Raw genomic sequence first — 6,411 nt, forward strand, 5'->3', positions numbered from 1 at the left:
TATAATGAAATTTCTCTTAGCATAACTGTTGGCAATCATAAAGTTGGTTGGTTATATTCAGGGCATTTCTTTCTAACCACCTTTCTCTCCTCACTCTCCTTGTTCCAGTCAAATGGATGTGTTAAGTCCTACCTTCAAAAGGTAGGATGTGATGCTTCATAGCTCCCTTTCCTGCTCTGCCCGTCTCTGGGCCCTGAGGGTCTTCACTGTAAACGTGTCTAGGTGTTAGGATATGCCTGCCTCTGTCCAATCTTGCTGCCATGGCCTTGGTCCAGTCCACCATTGCCTCTCACTAGGACTTCTGCAAGACTCTGCTACCTGTTTCCTAAAATCCTCCCTACCCCAATTCAACATTCTTCACCCAACAATCACAGTGGGTCTCTCTGAAGTTTACATCTGATCCTGTCACTCTCCTTTTAAAGTGTATCCTTCAGTGGCTTCCCATTCTCTCAGAATCGTGATCCTTATGCCATGACTGGCCCACCCTCTGGACTACGTTATGCCACACCACTCTTCATTTTGTCTCCTTTCAGTTCCCTGTGCACCCTGCAACGTTCTCTGCCCGTGGTCTCTGTTCCTCCTGAAACATCACCATGACTGCCACTCAGCTGTCTTCAGGACACCCTTCTCTGACCCCTCGCCTACATTCCTACAACATCCTGTACTGCCTTTTTTCAAATGTTCTTCAGACATACAGTTTCTAATCTTACATCTGACTCCCATTCCCTATAGCTGTAAGGAATCCTAAAGGCAAGAACTAGTTTATTGTGATCATTAAAGTATCCCCAGCACAGTATCTGGTACTCAGAAAAATGTTGTTGGATCAATGAATGTATTACCCTGCCCCCAGCCCCCAGTTATTTCTCTTTGAATGGGGACTCTAGGTAACACAGAATCCTAATCTCAAAGCACCCAAGAAGCCAATTGGTAAGATGTTTGTGAGCAAGGGGGTGTCTTCATGTGCCTACTGGATTTTTTTTCCTTTTGAAAAATATTTATTGAGTATAAATAAATGTCCTATACATTAAATATCAAGAAATATTCATTATTGATTATAAGTCAGGCTGTAATACTGAGGGAATGACAAAGTCAAAATATCCACTTGTGATACTGTAGCGACAATTCCATTGCAACACTGGACACATGATTTGCTCACAAGACACAACAAAACCTATCAAAAGAGCCATTACTTTCAGCCACCTATATGCCACAATAGAAAATGGTTTTGAATCATAATATGAACAGTCTCAATAATCTCATCTTCTCTTCATCAATTTATCAGGTCATATTGAGACTGTAGAGTTACACTGTCACAAAATTTAAGATTTCATGTCCTTGGTTTTATTTCAAATTGTTATTAATGAGTGAAAATGAGTCATACAAAGCCAAAGATACTTTTAAGTTAATCTTTCATAAGAGAAAAGGAATCAAATTTTAGTACAAGAAAGCTTCCCCAAGCAATGAATTTCTTAACGGAAAAAAAAATAAAATAAAAGAGCAGTGTAATTAACCTTTCCTTCAAAGAAGGGAAAGGAACTTAAATCTGTTATGGAAAATCTGGATATATTTCCTAGTCCCACAATATGTGTTTATTTTACATGTGTACTTGAATGATGAAAGTCTATGAAGCAGGTATCTGTGGCAATCCAAATTCATCCACCAGGACTCCATCCTTGTTTTTTGTGTCAGTGGGAACACCCTCTGGAATTGCAGGTGCAGATGCTGCTTCATCCAAGTAAGAACTATCTTCATCAGCCAGAAGCTCATCACCCAGTGCATCCAACTCTGCTTCCAGGTCATCTTCATCTAATTCTGGGGTGCTGTAGCTACGACTTAGTGCTTCTTGAATTTCATTTGCATCTTCCATCGTATCCTCTAGCTGGTCTTGTAAATCCTCAATCTGGTCAGTTTTCACTTCCTTGTATGCCTTCTTCATTTCCTTTACTCCCAGTTTCATAGCGTCAACCGTAGTTTTGGTATCTTCAGTGACTGGATGGTGTAATTGGCTTGTTCCATGTTAAAGGACTGTTGGGTGAGGTTGTCCCGCTGTTGCTCATACATCTGCTTTTTGCTTTAAAACCCGCAAGGCTTTCTACTTGACCATATTCTTTGCAGGACCCTCTCTCATCTTTTTTATTTGATCCTTATACTTCACTAGCTCAGCATCCAATCGGGAAATCTTCTTGTCAATGGATTCTGCTCTGCTGTCCACCGTGCCAATGCAGTCGGTCAGGCTGGGCCGCCGAGCCTTGGGTTTCGCTTTCCCGAAGAATCTGTTCATCTTGGTCGGCCGCGAAGAACCCAAACACTAGAAGAAAATTAAAAAATGGCCCTACTGGATTATATCATACTGGGGAGCTGAGAGCCTTTCAGTCTGCATTTTAAATTCATTTCTTCTCAGTTCTGTCTCTTAACATATTTATTCCTCAAAATCATCAAACTGTCTGAAGTAGATTCATTCTCTTGAGGAGGTCCTACAGGATCCCAAAATTTAATTTATATTTGTATCTGCTACTTGCAGAGCCTATTAAAATTAACGTGACAATGGCTGTGGAGAAACCACTTGAAGTCTGCCAGGGATTACAGCCAGGGTGACTTTAGTGTTCTTTGGATCTTTTGGTTCCTCAGGAGTGTGAACCTCCATTTGAGATATGGAACTTGGGGATTCCTATTCTGTGGATTCTCAGGTTTCTTGTCCATAGCTGCATACCTTTTCCTTTCTTTTTGTTTGGAAGAGGAAAGGGATTATTTCGGATATCTCAAACAGTAAGTGTGAAAAATGTCCACAGTCAATGTCCAGGAAAAATGGTCCTTTTTATTTAGTGGTCTGTCCCATTTCAGCTTTTTGTACTGAATTTCCTTCCTTCCCTTTGACTTCTTGGTATTTATCAAAACTGCACCCCGTACCCTTCCATGCTCTTTGGCCAGCTACTTCTCCATTCCCTGGGAACACATGGGAACATGGCCACACCTGGGAGGAACAGGGATGCATTGGCCCTCCATCTCTTCCCTGGCCGCGCAGATGGCTTTGATTTCCTCTACATCATCTCAGTCAGTTCTGATCTGATGCTTTCATTCTATGTGAGGCTGTGTCTTTAAAAGAGAAAGAAGCTTACAAAATGAAGCATAGCCTCATATTTGAGATGACTGTTGGAATGAGGTTGCTTTGGTATACTCATTTTCCATTTTAGGGCCCAACAGTGACTACCTGTGTCTTCTTTTCAGCAGACATCCTTGGCCAGAGAGGACAAGATGGTGATTTACAAATAGCCAGAAAGCTGGTGATATTTCAGAGGCACCTAGAGATCTATGACATATTGCTGGGGTGTTGGGCTCCGTTCATGTCTTCCATCTTCCTTAGGCAAACAGAAGAAATAGTCTGGTTTATGATGAGTTTTGTGTATGTTTACTGGAAAATGTTCTGCTTTAAAGAGACCTTTCACCTTAGCCAAATGCACACTGCAGGAAGACACTGTGCATTGACCTGTGTTCACTTATAATGTGGCAAGTTTCAGACTAGAGAGGCTGTGACTTTCTCCCATGTTTGAAAATACAGAGTTTCACTTGTTCCCAGATGCCAGGCTAAGGGCAATTAACATATAGTCTGTGGGCTTCAGTCAACCTCAGCTATTCACCACCCGATTATATACCCACCCATGCACTGGGGTTTAAAAAATAAGAAAGTGATGCAAGGTTAGGATGGATGAATTACACCCATGGAAGCTCATTTCTGAGTGGAGCTGTTATTTAAGTTTATGGCAGGTTCCTCATAAACCATAAGGTTTACAAGTTAGCATATGTTAAGATGTGTCAGAGGCTCTTTGAGAACAAACCAGAGCAGACACAGAGCTATGTCACACAGTAACCATGAAAACATCCCTATCTTTAAAATATAAGAAGCCAGCCTATTGTAACCTCCTTGGCAAACGCTGCCATTTTATTTATTCATTCTTCTTTGATGGGTGGCACTTGACCTGAATTATGTTTGTGTGTTCAGTTTGACAAAATGGGATGTAGAAAGCACCATTTTGATTATAAATCTCTTTGGTTGGGTAGATATTTTGGATATGAAACAATAGTTCACCACTATTTGTTTGAGACAGGTGTGTTGGGGGATTTTTTCTCTCCCTTCCTTTCCCTGTCCACACCGGTGCTTGTAGATCTCTATCTCTGCCATTAGATCAGCTATGGTTATAACCCAGGGTTATAAAGAGTAAGCAATCCCCCAAACCTTTCTGTAGTTTAACACTCTAAAAGATAGCTAGCAAAAAGGAGGGTCTAGGCAGCAGGCGTCTGCATGGAACAGAGCAGAAGCAGGTGGACTGGGGCAATCACAGCAGCAGCATGGGTGTGGCAGGAGCATCCACTACAGGATGGGTGCGTCTGCTGGGGTCACTTGTCATTTTGCAGTCAGAAAGTGCCCTGTGAAAGGCTTAAAGGAGAAATTCAATGCAGTTTCCTTTTATCTGTCTCTTCAATTGATGTCTATACAGAGCAGGCTGGGCTCCCCAACATGCCAGTCTGTTTCAGATACACAAGATTAAGTAGCTAGTGACATTCAAGACCAATCGGCCCACCCAGGAGGACTGAAACCAGCGGAAAAGCTGTCAGATTTCACCCTTTCTCCATTAATCTTAAAGCTTTTCAGTGGTGCCAGGTCACATCTCTATCAGACAAGCTGAGAAGAGTGTCCAGCCACTTTTCATATCCCCAGCCCCACACCCTGGAGTAACTCCTTCATTACTGAGCTGATCCCTTGGGATTTAGAGGTTTCTTTTTAGGGCTAGGAACAGCTCCTTGCTGGGCCCATCACCTTACAACACTAGGGGAGCTGGAAGCCGGTGGCAGTCCTCCTTCCCGCCACGTGCATGACTGATCCCCTCCTTGGAGGCTGTGCCAGAGACCAGCTGTTCTCCAGAGAGGGGACTTTGGGGCCACTGAGGAAACAGGCATTCCCTTCATAGTCTAGAAGCTTCTCTAGCCCTACTCAGAGTGTGTGTTGGTGGAGAGGGGGAACCAGAGGGAAGGAAGAGAGAAAGGAAGAAGAAAGAAAGTGCCAAGGAACAGAAAAGAAGTCTGGATTTGTAATGCTCCTAAATCCCTTTGGAAGGAGGTAACAACCTGGGCAAGAGGTGGCCAGTCAGGAGCAAAGGGACCTGTCTGCCATGCAGAAGCACCTACTGACTCAAGATTTCCAAGAACTCCCTGCCTGGGAGGCATGTGCAGAGGCCATGAGACTAAGATGGAGGCCCCCGGCAGGGCTTCTGAATATGGTCAGGGTAGGAGATGTCTAGCTTCCAAGGTTCAGCTTTGCTTGGATGATGGAGCTCAGGAGAACTGCCAGCTGGAGGGGTCAGGGTCTTTTCCTCCTTGCTATTTCTACAGAGAGCCTTCTCTGTGGTACTCCTCTCGCTGTCAGCCTGAGTCTGCCGCAAAAATAGGGGTCTGAGAAAGCTGAGGGTCCAGTTCCTTTAGCTGGGGGGTGATTTATGCCAGGAAGTGTAGACTGATCCAGCTCAAAAACGAAACTCTGACCTCCACCAAGATCTTTCACAGCTCATATAGTTTTAAAACACACACACACACACACACACACACACACACACACACAGAGTTTTAGTCACAAAAACTCCATTCTTGAGCAGCATAGCTCACTCTCTGGATGGTTATCTTGTTCCCATTAGTAGGTGTGTTCTTCCCACAGCTCCCACCCCACCCAGATGGCTGCTGGCAGCAAGGGCTCAGCCTTTTCCCATGTGCAGCGATTAGAACATAGACCTCTAGATGACTTGCTTCAAGGACACTTTCCACACAGTCCCTGGGCTATTGAAGCAATTTTTGCTACATCAAAGAAGACACCCTCCACACAAGTCCTAGTGAACCAGGCCATGGCCCTCAGTTAGCAGTATCATTTAATTAGATCAAAATGCTAATGAGCATAGAACTATGTAAAGAGAGGCTTGCCTACAAGTCACCCCTAATTTGTAGGGAACAGATGTGCCATTGCTTTGTATATGACATCTCTTCCCAAAGTAATATTAACCCCCAATGAAACAACTTGTAGGCATAATTGCATCTAATCATAATATATAATGAATATTACTTTTATCAATGTCATGCAAATACATTTATCTTAATTGACAATTATTTAATACTTTGATTAAAAAAAAACTAATAAAAGGGTAGGTTTTATTGCAAAGTTTATTGCAAAGTTGATGCTCAATACTTCTTAATTTCATTACATGCCTGACCTGACTATTGCATTCAGTTTACAGAGCACAAAGGTATTTATGTGGAATGCAAATTTCTAGCATCAGCATGATCTAACCTCTAATATTACATTTAAGAAAAGATAAGAAGTCCCACAGAGGGAACCTAAACCCCTGAGGACAGGTGTTTTGTCTAGGAATT

At 42.9% G+C, this 6,411-nt stretch overlaps 1 pseudogene; it reads right to left on the reverse strand.

The window, feature by feature from the left end:
* Positions 1-1,502: 1,502 nt before the first annotated feature.
* Positions 1,503-2,281, reverse strand: LOC143399440 (charged multivesicular body protein 5 pseudogene; annotated as a pseudogene).
* Between the last annotated feature and the right edge of the window lie 4,130 nt (positions 2,282-6,411).

Source organism: Callospermophilus lateralis, chromosome 5 (genome assembly GCF_048772815.1).
Source record: "Callospermophilus lateralis isolate mCalLat2 chromosome 5, mCalLat2.hap1, whole genome shotgun sequence".
Taxonomy (NCBI): domain Eukaryota; kingdom Metazoa; phylum Chordata; class Mammalia; order Rodentia; family Sciuridae; genus Callospermophilus; species Callospermophilus lateralis.